Raw genomic sequence first — 14,810 nt, 5'->3', positions numbered from 1 at the left:
TTAGACTACAAGCAACCGATGTGAAATTGCTTGCGTATGCAGACGATGTTGCAGTTCTTTGCAGGGACAAGGAAAGTGTTAGTAAAACAGTTGAAAGAGTAAAGTGCTTCAGTGAGGTAACCGGAAGTAGGGTGAATTGGGATAAGTGCCTGGGATTTTGGCACGGAGAATGGCCTTTAATCCCAGACACTTTTGCCAACGTGGCTTGTGTGACAACGCCTCCGAAGTACTTGGGGGTGCCGCTGCAATTTTATAAAGACACTGATCCGTACTGGTGAGCGCAGCTGCAAGAGAGCCGAGAAAAAGCGGACAGATGGACAAGCGCTCACCTATCTGTCTTCGCAAGAGCTACGGTGTGCAATCTTCTTTTTATTAGTAAGTTGTGGTATGCAATGCAAGTGCTACATTGCTCCCGAGTAAACGTGCAGAAGCTGCACCGTGTATTAGCTGTCTTTGTTTGGGCGTCCACATGGGAGAGGTGCAGCCGCACGAACTTGTTTCGGCAGGTGAAGGCCGGTGGTTTAGGACTGGGACATTCGTTTGTGCGACAGATTGTAAACAGGTTTTTATTTTTCCGTGATGTTAGAGACCCTTTCCTGCGCACCGTGTGTCAACAAAGACTTGGGGAAGTTTTGGCTGAGTATGTTGTGACAACGCAATGTATTTCAAGAAGTGTTTGTGGTTTCTTAGAGAAATTGTTCAAAGTGTCAAATTTCTAAGTGTACGTTTTTCGATGCAGTATTTGAGTAGCGTTAAAAGGAAAACATTGTATAGGGATGTTTGTGACGCGCTGTTTCCAGTGCCCTTGTGCAGGACCATACACTCTGGAGGCCCAGGTGGCAATCTTTTAAAAAGAGTTAAAAAAATGCACGTGTCGCCGGGAGCCAAATCTTTCTTTTTCAAGTTACACACTGGAACTTTAACTGTGAAGTCCTTTCTAGAGGAAAGGGGTTTATTTCTACCGTCGGGTTGCCACTGCCTTATATGCAAGCAGCTTGAGACAATCGACCATGTTTTTCTTCATTGCTGGCAAGGGGTATTTTTCTGGGACGTGCTCCAAAGAACCATTAAAAAAGAATTACCGCTAGACTCTCACGGGATCCGGTACCTGCCAACCGATAATGAGGATGGCGTCCCCTTCGACCAGATTATGCTGATGGGTCTCCACAGTATATGGCGCTCCCGAATGGCTGGCTATTTTTGTGATCCGTACGCGCGACCAACACGTATGTATTTTCGCGAAGGCGTACACAGATTCCTGGAGACTTTGAAAGCGCAAACAGATGTTCCTGAGTGGCTGTCAAGGCTGGAGCCTTTGGTAGAGCTCCGGGAATTTTAAAGATGACAACGCCAGGCCTCCGTGGCAGTTAGGCCACTTGTGCCTTCTGGCGCACAATATATTTTGTGTACTTTTGTCGTATACTGTGTCGAAGACCGGCAATAAAGAAAAAAAAATAGTGTAGCGGTTATCACGTGCGCTTAACACGCGCAAGGCCCCCGCCCCGGTTCGATCCCGGGCGGGAACAGAGCGTTACACTTTTGTTTTCTTTGCGATCACGAATAAGCAGAAGAAAAGAGGGAGAGAAATATACGTCTCCGTGCTCCGTTCCCGTGGTGTAGTGGTTATCACGTACGCTTAACACGCCCAAGGCCACCGGTTCGATCCCGGGCGGGAACAGTGCGTTACACTTTTGTTTTCTTTGCGATCACGAATAAGCAGAAGAAAAGAGGGAGAGAAATATACCTCTCCGTGCTCCGTTCCCGTGGTGTAGTGGTTATCACGTGCGCTTAACACGCGCAAGGTCCCCGGTTCGATCCAGGGCGGGAACAGTGCGCTAAACTTTTATTTTCTTTGCGATCACGAATAAGCAGAAGAAAAGTGGGAGAGAAATATACCTCTCCGTGCTCCGTTCCCGTGGTGTACATTCTACTTCCGGCAGCCGAGCTGTACGGACGTGTGGATCATGGGCTCCGAAGGAGCGGCTTTTGCGGCCACCGGCCGCGGTAACAGGCTTATGGACGATGACGAGGAAGCGAGCTACCAGATTATTTTGCCACCACTGCCCAAGGGACCTGTCGTGAAAAACACCGTGTTTTTGCATGGCGACGTGCGAGCGAGGCCATATAGGGTCGAAGACTTCCGAGATGCACTCATCCCGACTGGACTGCTGCAGGAGGTCATGGCCCTTGGAGCCTACCAGATCAATCACGTATGGGCAGTCACCTTCTCGAGTGACGAGGCAACGAAAAGGATGCTGGCGTTGAAAGAGCTCAACGTGAAGGGGCGTCGTTGCGTTATCGTCGACCCTCAAGACCAACAGGTACGCCTCCGCCTTCATTGGCTGCTTTATTGGGTGGCGGACGAAGATATAAAGGCAGCGCTAGCGGCCTTTGGCAAGGTCGTGGAAGTGACGAGAGAACGATGGCGTGTCAGAGGCGTAGGCGACAAGGACTCAACGTCGCGGACCGTTCTGTTGAAGTTGTAGGGCGGGATGAAAGTCGATGACCTCCCGCACCAAATCCGAATTGCCGGTGAACTGGCCCTTGTCGTAGCGCCTGGACGGCCGATGCAGTGCCTACGATGCAAGGGTGTCGGACACGTCCGTCGCGAGTGCAAGGTACCGCGTTGCGCTCGGTGTCGCAGCTTTGGACACTCTGAAGATCAGTGTGTGCGCACGTACGCTGCAGCTGTGGGGCCACCAGCGAACGAGGTCGTCGCGCAGATGAGGATGGATGCTGCTGAAGCCGAGGACGCTGCCAAGGGGGCTGGTGACAAGGAGAGCGCCAGCAATGCAGAGGCGACATCGAAGGCAGCGAAAGATACAGATGTATTTGTTACCCTCGAAAAGAAAGATGGGACGACAACGGGTCCTGCAGAAGAGCGGGCGAAAAGCAAGGAAAACTGCCTTGTAGTTGATGAAGCCGCATGCGAGACAGAAGGTGGGGATCCGCCCCCAACCAGCGACCCTATGGATACGAGCGGCAACGCTACCTTTAAGAGGCCGCTAGACGCTACCGATGGGAAAACAGCTGCAAAGAACCATGCCGACGGGCCACCTGCAAAGACAACTTTGACGAGAAGGAGCAGCTTCAAGCCCTCTCCAAACATTCATCGGGATAGGAAAGCCGGCGACAAGCCACAGCCGTCCGCGGACCACACCAGACCACCGGACGGTCCCGGAGGCGTCTAGCCGCTGGATAGACGTTGTGGTGAGCACAGTGCTCCGGGCCTCTCTAACTTTCTCGTATTAGCAATGGCAACCAACGCAACGCTTAGCTTAGGCACGCTGAACGTAAGAGGTCTGGCCGCCAAGCGTAAACAAAGCCAAGTGTACCGGATGATGGTGGACCAAGACCTCGACGTTCTGGCCGTGCAAGAGACAAAGGTTGAAGGGGAGGAGGAGACCCGGGGCATGGTGCTAAGGTTTACGTCTTTATACTACGCGGTAGTGAGCCATGGTAAAGGTGCGTCGGCGGGTGTTATTTTATTTATTAGGAAACTTCCCGGCTTATCTATCGAAAATTATTTTTCATGCCCTTCAGGCAGGTTAGTGTACGTTGACTTTAATGTTGGTAATGATTCGTGGCGTGTTGTGTGTGTTTATGCACCTAATGTTTGTGAAGAGCGCACTCTGTTTTTTTCATCCTTAAGGACGCACATTTGCATGAACAAAAAAGTGATAATTCTGGGAGATTTTAATTGTGTACTCCGAGATCGGGACAGAACAGGCCGAAGAACAAATGACAAAAGCTGCCATGTCCTCGCTGAATTATTAACCGATTTCGACCTAGACGACGTGGCTGACTGTCTGGTTGGAACACGCGAGGTTCATTACACACACTTCCAGGGCAATAGTCACGCGCGTCTAGACAGAATGTACGTGTCACTAGACGTAATACCCCTGTGTAACAGCTACGGTGTCACGCCTCTTTCATTCACTGATCACTGTTTGGTCAAGATGTATGTTGGACGCAAAGCAAAACACCACACTTTCACGTGGAAGTTGTGGAAAATGAATTCCAAATTGTTAACTGACGAGCTTTTTCTAAGCAAAGTACAGGAATATTTGAAAGAAGTGGGAAATAACGTGTTGCGAGTCACCGAAAAGTGGGAAAATTTTAAACAACGAATTAAACTAGCCGCCATCGAACGCTCCTGCAAAATAAAGTACGAAGAAAGAGTTAAAGAGAAAGAACTAAGGGTGGTTTTGGAAAAGTTAACGGCCTTAGAGTGCAGCCAACCGAGCGCATACAAAGACGATTTGCGTAGCATCAAATCGAAATTGGAGAAATGCGATGAAGAGCGATATCGGGGAGCGATTATACGCGCAAGGGCAGAGGCTTTGACAGCAGATGAGGCTCCAACTAAACGTGCGCTCGGTCTTGAAAAGAGGCACGCACGGCGTAACCACGTAGATGTACTTGAAGTAGATGATCACGAAATAACCGACTGTGAGGACATAGCGCAAGTGTTTTTCCAGCACTTTCAACAGCTTTTTGCATCGAGTCCTGTTGACGTAGATGCCTTCAGAGCCACGTTTTTGGGACGCATGCCGCAACTCAACGACGACACGAAGAACAGACTAGAGGCACCGATATCAGCACGTGAAGTGGAAAAGGCAATTGATGATTTAAAAAGTGGAAAATCGCCGGGTCCGGATGGCCTTTGCGCCGCTCTTTATAAACAGTTTAAATCAGACTTGTCGCCTCTTCTCGCTGACGTCTTTAACGAAGCGTATGAAGTAAACGCATTGCCATATTCTTTCGGGGAAGCACACACCATGCTCATTCATAAGACCGACGAGCCTACGAAACTAAAATATGTAAAGTCGTACAGACCAATATCACTTACCAACAATGATTACAAAGTATTCATGAAGATCATCACTTGCAGGTTACAATCAGTAATGGAAACCATAGTAGGTAGTCACCAAACATGCGGCATCAAGGGACGTACTATTAGCACAAACATACACATAATGAGATCAATTCTGGAATGTTGTGACGCCTTAAGGTCGCGAGTTGCTATTCTCCAACTTGATTTGGAGAAAGCTTTTGACTGTGTTGCTCATGTTATTTTAATTGCCATTCTAAAGCATATAAATGTCGGGTCCATAATTACTGACGGGGTGGCCATGGCGTACCGGAACGGAAGCACTAAGCTTATAATTAACAAGTCACTGGGGGCCCCCATCAGCATTCAACGTTCCGTGCGTCAGGGCTGCCCAGCCAGCCCACTCCTGTTCTGTATTTATCTAGAGACTCTGTGTTTGGCAGTGATTGAGAACAAATGTATTCATGGGTTTACAATGCAAGCATCAGAAGTTAAACTTCTGGCCTATGCTGATGACGTAGCCGTGTGTTGCAATGACAAGGAGAGCGTTTTGCAAACGATAAATGTTGTTAAAAAATTTGGCGAAATCACTGGAAGTAGAGTAAACTGGAGCAAGTGCCACGGTATTTGGCATGGGGAGTGGCCTAAGACCCCCGCTATCTTTGCGAATGTCACGTGGTCGACAACGCCAGTAAAATACCTGGGTGTACCACTTGAAGCTTATAAACAGAGCGACGGATACTGGCAGTGCGAGCTTAAAAGGGTTAAAGAGAAGGCTGAGGCGTGGAGAGCCAAACACCTTTCAGTATTTGCCAGGGCTACAGTGTGCAACTTGTTTTTCGTAGCTAAGCGATGGTACGTTATGCAATTCATTTTTTGTAACAGAGCCAATGTACAGAAATTGCACAGAGTTTTTGCCGTGTTTGTGTGGGGTTCTGGATGGGAGAGATGCAGCCGCAACAATCTTTTCAGACGGGTGAAAGATGGAGGGCTAGGGCTGGCCCACCTGTTTGTGAGGCAATTAGTCGGACGGTTCTTTTTCTTCAGGAACAATGATAATTCATTTCTTCAATCGGTTTGCAAAGTTAGACTTGCGCATTTGTTACCCGAGTTTATTATAAGCTCTGAAAGTGTACCGGTGGCAGTGTTCGGATTCTATAAGGAAATTGTGCTGAGTGTTCGTTTCCTTGCTGTACGGTTTTCCAAAGAATATTTGTTTACGGTCACAAGAAAAAGGCTGCGCAATGATCTATTGGACAGCCTTTTTCCCCCACCTCGGTACCGAACTATGTACAGTCGAGGCCCAGGCCAGAATGTTTTCAAACGTGTTAAAAAAATGCAGGTACCGCCTGGTATGAAAACTTTCTTTTTCAAGCTACACACAGGAACACTATCAGTTGCAACGTTTTAAGAAGACAGGGGCTTTTACATGCCATGGGGCTCAGATTGCTTCATATGCAAACAACCAGAAACAATAGACCATGTTTTTTTACACTGTTGGGCGGGGGTTTTCTTTTGGGATGTTCTACAGCGAACAATAAAGAAAGAATTTCCTCTTGATCCACATGGCATAAGGTATCTACCGATAGATGACGAGGACGGAACACCTTTCGATCAGATAATGTTAACTGGCCTCTACTGTATATGGCGAGCCCGCATGGCTGGCTTCTATTGCGATCCCGATGCGAGACCAGCCCGTGTTTTCTTTCGAGAACAAATAACACGTTTTCTTGATGTGCTTGCTACACATGAGTGCCCACCGCCTTGGATGGCCAGGATAGAACCCCTGGCTAATATTAAAGAATTTTAAACAACGCCAGCTCACATATAACAGGCGGCTTTTACTTATTAATTTTTGTTAACGGATGAGAAGTTCATCGGTCTGTGTATATATGTTCCTTATGTTGTCCTTCCGATGTACTGCTGATTACCGGCAATAAAGAAAAAAAAAAAAAACCGTTCCCGTGGTGTAGTGGTTATCACGTGCGCTTAACACGCGCAAGGTCCCCGGTTCGATCCCGGGCGGGAACAGTGCGTTACACTTTTGTTTTCTTTGCGATCACGAATAAGCAGAAGAAAAGAGGGAGAGAAATATACCTCTCCGTGCTCCGTTCCCGTGGTGTAGTGGTTATCACGTGCGCTTAACACGCGCAAGGTCCCCGGTTCGATCCCGGGCGGGAACAGTGCGTTACGCTTTTGTTTTCTTTGCGATCACGAATAAGCAGAAGAAAAGAGGGAGAGAAATATACCTCTCCGTGCTCCGTTCCCGTAGTGTAGCGGTTATCACGTGCGCTTAACACGCGCAAGGCCCCCGGTTCGATCCCGGGCGGGAACAGTGCGTTACACTTTTGTTTTCTTTGCGATCACGAATAAGCAGAAGAGAAGAGGGAGAGAAATATACCACTCCGTGCTCCGTTCCCGTGGTGTAGTGGTTATTACGTGCGCTTAACACGCGCAAGGTCCCCGGTTCGATCCCGGGCGGGAACAGTGCGTTACACTTTTGTTTTCTTTGCGATCACGAATAAGCAGAAGAAAAGAGGGAGAGAAATATACCCCTCCGTGCTCCGTTCCCGTGGTGTAGTGGTTATCACGTGCGCTTAACACGCGCAAGGCCACCGGTTCGATCCCGGGCGGGAACAGTGCGTTACACTTTTGTTTTCTTTGCGATCACGAATAAGCAGAAGAAAAGAGGGAGAGAAATATAGCTCTCTGTGCTCCGTTCCCGTGGTGTAGGGAGCCACTTGCGGCCACCGAGCGTGACGGACGTGCGCATCATGTGCTCCAACGGAGCGCTATCAGCGGCCCAGCTTGGCCATGGAAACAGGTTTGCTGGCTCGAGTGACCAGGATTATAAGGTTATTCTGCCGCGGCTACCAAAAGGTCGAATTGTTGCAAATACGCTCTTTTTGCACGCCGACGTCAGAGCAAGGCCCTACAAGGTCGAGGATTTTCGCGACGCACTGGTTCGTTTGACACTGCTCCCCGAGATTGTCGCCTTGGGGGCGTACCAGATGAATCACATCTGGGCAATCACGTTCAAGAGTGTTGACGGAATGAAGAAGCTGCTTTCAGTCCGTGAAGTGACTGTTAAAGAACGACGGTGCATTGTCATTGATCCCGACGACCAGGACGTGAGGATGAAGATCCACTGGATTTTGTACAGCGTGCAAGACGAAGATGTGCGAACAGCCTTTGCACCTTACGGAACGGTGACGGAAGTCGCCAAGGGACGCTGGCGCGTTCAGGGAGTCATGGACAAAGGTTCGTCAACGCGTTATGTGTCTTTGAAGATGAAGCCTGGAGTCACAATTGATGACCTGCCTCACCAGCTACGCATTGCTGGAGAGCAGGCCCTCGTTGTGGTTCCTGGAAGAGCCCCGCTTTGCCTAAGGTGCCATACTTCAGGACACGTCCGACGGGAATGCAAAGTTCCCCGTTGCAGTCAGTGCCGTCGCTTCGGCCATGACCAATCGCAGTGCGTCAAAACGTACGCAAATGTCACAGGGCACATGAGAGGAGAAGACGACTCCGAACTTCTCATGGATGCGGACGAATCCGAGGAGGCAGCGAGAACAGCAGAAAAGAATACGCCGCAGTCAGCGCCTAACGACGTCAAGGGGGGCATGGCAGCGACACAGACTGAAGACCAGACCACTGCGTCGAAGCAGGCTGTTGTAGCCCCGAAGATTGACGCAGCGGAGCTAAGCACAAGTACTGCTACGGAAGCAGTACATGGAAAACCTCAAGAGGAGGGAGAAGGCATGGACGTCGTCCAAACAAGCATGAGTAGTGCTCCAGCAAAGAGGACACACGACAAGGCCTGTGTCGAAGAGGTTCAGCATCCTTCTGCGAGTATCGACGAACCACCCCCCAAATCGGGAGGGCAGCGCCGGCCGACGTTTCGCCCGAAGCCCAACAACCCGCTGGACAAAAAGCCGGTGAAGACTACACCGACTTAGCAACCATGGCTCCCTTCTGGCTTGACAAGGGACGAGAGGCGACCCACAACGGGACTACGACGGCCAGCGCGCTGAGGCTGCGCCAGCCTGCTGCAGAACGCGAGCACGCCTCTTGGGTGGGCTCGAGAACTCTTGAGAAGGGAAAATTGCTGAGCTTCACTTCTCGGTGTATTAAGGCTGAAGGTGAGCACGAAGCCGTTCGGCCTATTTAATTTGTCGCGCAAAATGGCAGGCAGAACAGAAGCAGCACTTAAATTTGCCACCTTTAATGTAAGGGGACTGGCAGCGAGGCGGCGTCAGTATCAATTAAGCCGCCTCCTGCTTGAGAACGATGTGGACGTAGTGGCAGTGCAAGAGACCAAGGTGGAAAGTGAAGCTCAGAAGAACCGCATGGTTGAGCCTTTTAGAAGCCGTTACAATGTATGCGTGAGTCATTCTGTTGGTACGTCAGGAGGGTGTGCCATTTTAATTCGAAATTCTTTAGGTGTTATTGAAGAATCTGTTACAGTTTTCAACACCGGGCGTTTTGTGATGTGTGATTTTTCGTATCTTGATCTACAGTGGCGGGTAATGTGTGCGTATGCCCCAAATAAGGAAAATGAGCGCAAAGCTTTTTTCGAAATGGTTCAGCCCTATCTGAAGTCTCCTAGATACATCATTCTGATGGGTGACTTCAACTGCGTATGCATGCCCGAAGACAGAGTTACTAACGCGACCATTCGAAACCAGAGCTCGTTACTTTTGAATGCAATTGTCCTGGAGCACAATTTAGAAGACGTCGGGAGTGCTCTGTCAGAAGGTGCCCGTCTGCAGTTCACACATTTCCAACAAGCAAGTCATGCAAGACTTGACAGGGTTTACGCGTCTGCTGGCCTGGTCCCAATGTGCAGTGACTACTTGATTAAAAACGTTGCGTTCAGCGATCATTGCATGGTAATGGTTACAATAGGAACGAAGACCAAAAGGTCGAAGTTCAACTGGGAACTATGGAAATTTAATATAAGGCTTCTTGAGGATGAACGTTTTGTGTTTACAGTAAAAGAAAAAATTGACTGTTTGCAAACGGGTGATCAGAGGGACGTTATTGGGAAATGGGAACATTTTAAAGAAGAAATAAAATTGATCGCTATAGGAAGAGCGAGTGCGCTGCGTCAAAGCGACAAGGCAGACGAAAAAGAATTTCAGAGCCGCTTAGATTTGCTGCTGAGGCTGGAAAGTGCTCAGCCGGGCCAGTACGAAAAAGAAATAAAAGAAACAAAAAATCAGTTAGAACTGATGGATAAAGAGAAATATAAAGGAGCGGTCATACGCGCACGTGCAGAACGGTTGTGGTTTGGCGAGACGCCGACAAAGCGGTCCCTGTGCGACAAAAAACGATATGCAGTAAAGAACGATATAAAAGCGATAGAGTAAAAGGGCGAAATGTCTCGTGACTCTAATACTATTCAACGTGCGTTTGTTGATTATTACGAAGGACTGCTGGGTCACGAGTCACGTGTTGAAGAAGGCCTCGCGGCGGAGTTCTTGGCACTGATGGCTATCTTAGAGGATGAAGTCAAGCTGGGGCTCGAGGCATCGATTAGTGCAGCGGAACTAGAGCGCGCAATCGACGAGTTAAGCTCCGGAAAATCACCTGGTCCCGACGGGCTGGGCGCAGCTTTTTACAAAGCGTTTAAGTCTGACATGGCGCATATTCTACACAGCGTTATTCAAGAAACATACGAAAAGCAGATGATGCCTCCGTGCTTCCGAAGAAGTCACATCGTCCTAGTACCGAAGAATGAAGACCCGGTTAAGAGATTGTCAGTTAGAGAGTATCGGCCCATAAGTCTCACGAATGTGGACTATAAAATATTCATGAAGGTTCTGGGCAGAAGGTTGCAGAAGGTAATAAAAGCTATCGTAGGCCAGCACCAAACGTGCGGGATTAAAGGACGTACGATAACGACAAATATTCACGTAGCACGGAGCATATTAGAATGCTGCGATGCTTTTGATAAACGTGTAGCCATGTTGCAACTGGACATGGAAAAGGCCTTTGACCGCGTCAACCACCATGTTCTGTTTTGTATCCTCGAACACGTGAATGTCGGCCGAGTGCTCTTGGAAGGTGTCAAAATGGCATATGCTGGTTGTACGGCAAACCTTATTGTTAATAAGCAGCTGATTGAAAGTATCACAGTTCGTTCTTCCGTGAGGCAAGGGTGCCCATTGTCTCCATTGTTGTTTGCACTGTATCTCGAACCTTTTTGCCTAAAAATGATATCAAAGGAAAAAGTGCGTGGCTTCACGATGTTGTCCACTGAAGTAAAAGTACTTGCGTATGCGGATGATATCGCCATATTTTGCGAAGATAGGGAAAGTCTAACTGAAGTGGTGAAGGACGCGGCTAGGTTTTGCAAAGCCTCCGGAAGTGTGATAAACTGGGAAAAGTGTTTTGGTTTCTGGCACGGAAAATGGGATTATGCGCCTGAAATGTTTGAGAGCGTTCAGTGGGCAACGTCACCTGTCAAATACTTGGGAGTGCCACTAGACCAATATCAAGAACCTGCAAAATATTGGGAAGCGGAAAATGAGCGCACACGCGAATGTACGCACAAATGGGGTGGCCGCGATCTTTCAATTTTTGCTCGGGCCACAGTATGTAACCTCTTTTTGGTGGCCAAGGTATGGTATGTGTTGCAGGCACTGTGTATGTCACGGACCAGCGTCCAGAGATTGCACCGAGTTTTCGCAGTGTTCATTTGGGGGTCGAGTTGGGAGAGGACAAGTCGCACAAATCTATTTCTGTCCGTTGGAAAGGGTGGCCTAGGTTTGGCTCATTTGTTTCTTAGGCAACTTGTGTCAAGATTTATGTTCCTCCGAGACCAAAAAGATGCTTTCCTGCGTACGGTAATGCAAATTTGGTTGAAAGAGGCACTGCCTGAATATGTTGTATCATCCAGCCCGGTGAAACGCGTACGGGTGCGGGGCTTTCTTTGGGAGGTTGTGCGCGCTTTTCAGTGTTTGAAAGTTCGCTTTTCTGCACAGTATCTTGCTGATGTTAGAAGGAAACAACTTTATAAAGACCTTATTGATACTATGTTGCGTATACCTTTGTACCGTTCCATATACTGTGTTGGCTCTGAAGGGAATGTACTGAAGAGAGTGAAAAAGATGTCGGTGCGGCCCTCAATGAAATCATTCTTCTTTCAGCTGCACACTAGCACACTGCCCGGGAAACCATGGCTACAAGAGAAAGGAATATTTGTCCCATGGTCCGCAAACTGTCTAATCTGTAGAAAACCGGAGACTATAGATCACATGTTCCTTCACTGCACAGACGCTGTATTTCACTGGGACGTCTTGCAACGAACTTTAAAAAAGGAGCTTCCAATATCACCTTACGGCATAAGATTTCTATCGGTAGATAGCGGTGACGAAGTGCCGTGGGACATGTTTATGCTTATCAGCTTACACAGTATATGGAAAAATCGAATGGCGTTTAGGCATGCAGATGAAACTATCCTCCTTGTATGAGAGTATTTCATTGAAAATGTGTCTTATGTAAGAGATGTGTTTAAGGCTCAAAAAAAAAAAAACAGCCGGAATGGCTCCCATTAATGGATGACCTCGCCAAACTGAAACGCTTTTAATCCTTTGGTGTGAGCTGGCCAGTGCACCGCTCGCATCTTTTACTTGTAAACCGATATTAGTGTTTTGTATGTCTTTCATTGTCATGTACCAAGAAGGTAATGAAGAAAAAAAAAAGTTCCCGTGGCGTAGTGGTTATCACGTGCGCTTAACACGCGCAAGGTCCCCGGTTCGATCCCGGGCGGGAACAGTGCGTTACACTTTCGTTTTCTTTGCGATCTCAAATACGCAGAAGAAAAGAGGGAGAGAAATATACCTCTCCGATTTTCTGCTTCCGGCCACCGAGCGTGACGGACGCGTGATGACGGGCTACGTTGGAGCGGCTTCAGCGGCCTTTTCTGGCCGCGGAAACAGGACGATGGAACAGGAGGGCACCTACCAAGTTGTTCTGCCAGGTCTGCCAACAGGTCGTTATGCTTTAAATACAGTTTTTTTGCACGCTGATATTACGGCGCGACCGTACCGGATTGAAGATTTCCGTGAAGCATTGGCACAGCATTCGCTTCTTCCGGATGTTATCGCCCTGGGGGCGTATCGCATGAGCCATGTCTGGGCTATCACTTTCAAGGACGCGGACGCGGTGAAGAAGATCTCGAGCATCGGGGAGCTGCGTGTAAAAAACCGGCGCTGCCTGGTGATTGACCCGGCGAACCAGGACGTTCGACTGAAGCTCCACTGGCTTCTACACAATGTGCCTGATGAGGACGTGCGTGTCGCCTTTGCGCCCTATGGAAAAGTTACCGAAGTAGGCCGGGAGCACTGGCGTGTGCAAGGTATGACAGAGAAGGGCTCAACTACCCGGCTCGTCACCCTGAAGTTGAAAGCGGGCGTGAAGTTAGATGACTTGCCGCACCAGCTGAGCGTTGGCGGTGAGTTGGCGTTTGTTGTGGTACCAGGTCGACCCCCGCTGTGCCTTCGGTGTCGTGGTACGGGCCACATCCGCAAGGAATGTCGAATCCCGCGTTGTGAAATCTGCCGACGCTACGGGCACGAAGAAGACCAGTGTACTCGCACTTACGCGACCATTGCAGGCTCAGGAACCAGCGAGGACTCGGCCGAGATGCTGATGGACGAGATGGATGCGGAGGAAGCAGCCCGTGCAGGAGGACAACCACAGCGCGATACTCAGCCATCGTTCACGACTCTGGTGAAGCAGAAGGCGGGGCCCTCCTGCGCAACAGATGGTAGTGTACAGGCGCAGCATAAGCCTGAACAGGACGACGTTGACAAAGTGAATGAGGCGGCGAAAGCCGCGGTCGCCGAAGAAAGCAACGTGGAGACCCCCGGCTTTGATACGATGGGGACGAACCTGGAAGCGGCGAGCACCATGGCTGGGAAACGTCCGCATGAAGAAAGCGTCGACGTGAAGGTGCAGCCTGGCGGTGGCGGCGATGAGCCTCCGCCGAAGGCAGGGGGAGTGAGACGCTCGTCTTTGAAATCGCGGCCGAACCTTCCGGCCGACACGCGGAAGGCGGGGAAACTGCCTCCGTAGTAGCACAAGGTCCTGGTCCGTGTCAGCGCCGGTTGTGTTGGTCGACCGGTGTCAGGAGGTTCTGGCAGTCGTGAGGAATGCTACGTCACCCATGAAGGTAGGCACCATGCGGATAGAGGCGTTTCTTCTTCCAAGACATGGCTTTTATTCTTATTACTCCCCTTCGAGTTGCGGCCTTGAATGTCAGAGGGCTGGGAGCAAGAAGGCGACAATACCAGCTTAATCGCCTTCTTTTGGATAACGATATTGATATAATTGCTATACAAGAGTCGAAAATAGAGAGCCAAGAGCACACTGACCGCAAGGTGTCTTCCTTTCAAGCAAACTTTCATGTGTGCGTTTGTCATTCTGTTAGGACGTCGGGTGGGTGCCTTGTATTCATCCGTAAGACGTTGAGAGTGAACGTAGAGTCTGTATTTGCATGCCCAAGTGGTCGCCTTTTGATTGCTGATTTCACTTTTTCGAATTTATGGTGGCGAATTGTTTGTGTATATGCTCCTAATGTAGAAAGCGAGCGCAAAATTTTTTTTGAATCCCTTGAGCCATGGTTCAAAGGCGACAAGCTTTTGCTTGTACTGCGAGACTTCAACTCTGTGTGTGCCGCAGTTGACAGAGTGAAGTGTAGGCCACTGAGAGACAAGAGCTCTGAAGTTTTGAATACTTTTGAGCATGAGTATGGCCTTGAGGATGTTGGCAATGTGTTTTCCAATGGGAACCACCCTGAATACACGCACTTTCAGCGGGAGAGCCATGCGAGACTAGACAGGATGTATGTATCGGTCGGACATATGCCGCTATGCTCAAGTTATGACTTTAAACCTGTGTCTTTCAGTGATCATTGCCTCGTGAGCATGACTTAAGGAATGAAGGGCAGGAAATCGCGGTTTAACTG

General features: G+C 49.2%; 8 non-coding genes across 8 annotated transcripts; all 8 read left to right on the top strand.

The window, feature by feature from the left end:
• The first annotated feature begins 1,605 nt into the window (after positions 1-1,605).
• TRNAV-AAC (transfer RNA valine (anticodon AAC)) lies at positions 1,606-1,678 on the top strand. Its single transcript has one exon. It is a non-coding gene; the product is annotated as a tRNA-Val (tRNA).
• Positions 1,679-1,757: 79 nt separating this feature from the next.
• Positions 1,758-1,830, top strand: TRNAV-AAC (transfer RNA valine (anticodon AAC)). Its single transcript has one exon. It is a non-coding gene; the product is annotated as a tRNA-Val (tRNA).
• A 4,962-nt stretch (positions 1,831-6,792) lies between these two features.
• On the top strand, positions 6,793-6,865 carry TRNAV-AAC (transfer RNA valine (anticodon AAC)). The gene has a single exon. It is a non-coding gene; the product is annotated as a tRNA-Val (tRNA).
• Positions 6,866-6,944: 79 nt separating this feature from the next.
• Positions 6,945-7,017, top strand: TRNAV-AAC (transfer RNA valine (anticodon AAC)). Its single transcript has one exon. It is a non-coding gene; the product is annotated as a tRNA-Val (tRNA).
• A 79-nt stretch (positions 7,018-7,096) lies between these two features.
• TRNAV-AAC (transfer RNA valine (anticodon AAC)) lies at positions 7,097-7,169 on the top strand. Its single transcript has one exon. It is a non-coding gene; the product is annotated as a tRNA-Val (tRNA).
• Positions 7,170-7,248: 79 nt separating this feature from the next.
• Positions 7,249-7,321, top strand: TRNAV-AAC (transfer RNA valine (anticodon AAC)). Its single transcript has one exon. It is a non-coding gene; the product is annotated as a tRNA-Val (tRNA).
• A 79-nt stretch (positions 7,322-7,400) lies between these two features.
• On the top strand, positions 7,401-7,473 carry TRNAV-AAC (transfer RNA valine (anticodon AAC)). The gene has a single exon. It is a non-coding gene; the product is annotated as a tRNA-Val (tRNA).
• A 5,070-nt stretch (positions 7,474-12,543) lies between these two features.
• On the top strand, positions 12,544-12,616 carry TRNAV-AAC (transfer RNA valine (anticodon AAC)). The gene has a single exon. It is a non-coding gene; the product is annotated as a tRNA-Val (tRNA).
• Positions 12,617-14,810: the final 2,194 nt, after the last annotated feature.

This window comes from Dermacentor andersoni, chromosome 1 (assembly GCF_023375885.2).
Source record: "Dermacentor andersoni chromosome 1, qqDerAnde1_hic_scaffold, whole genome shotgun sequence".
Lineage (NCBI taxonomy): Eukaryota > Metazoa > Arthropoda > Arachnida > Ixodida > Ixodidae > Dermacentor > Dermacentor andersoni.
Note: the sequence above shows the minus strand (reverse complement) of the source record. Positions and strands in the feature narration are given on the sequence as shown.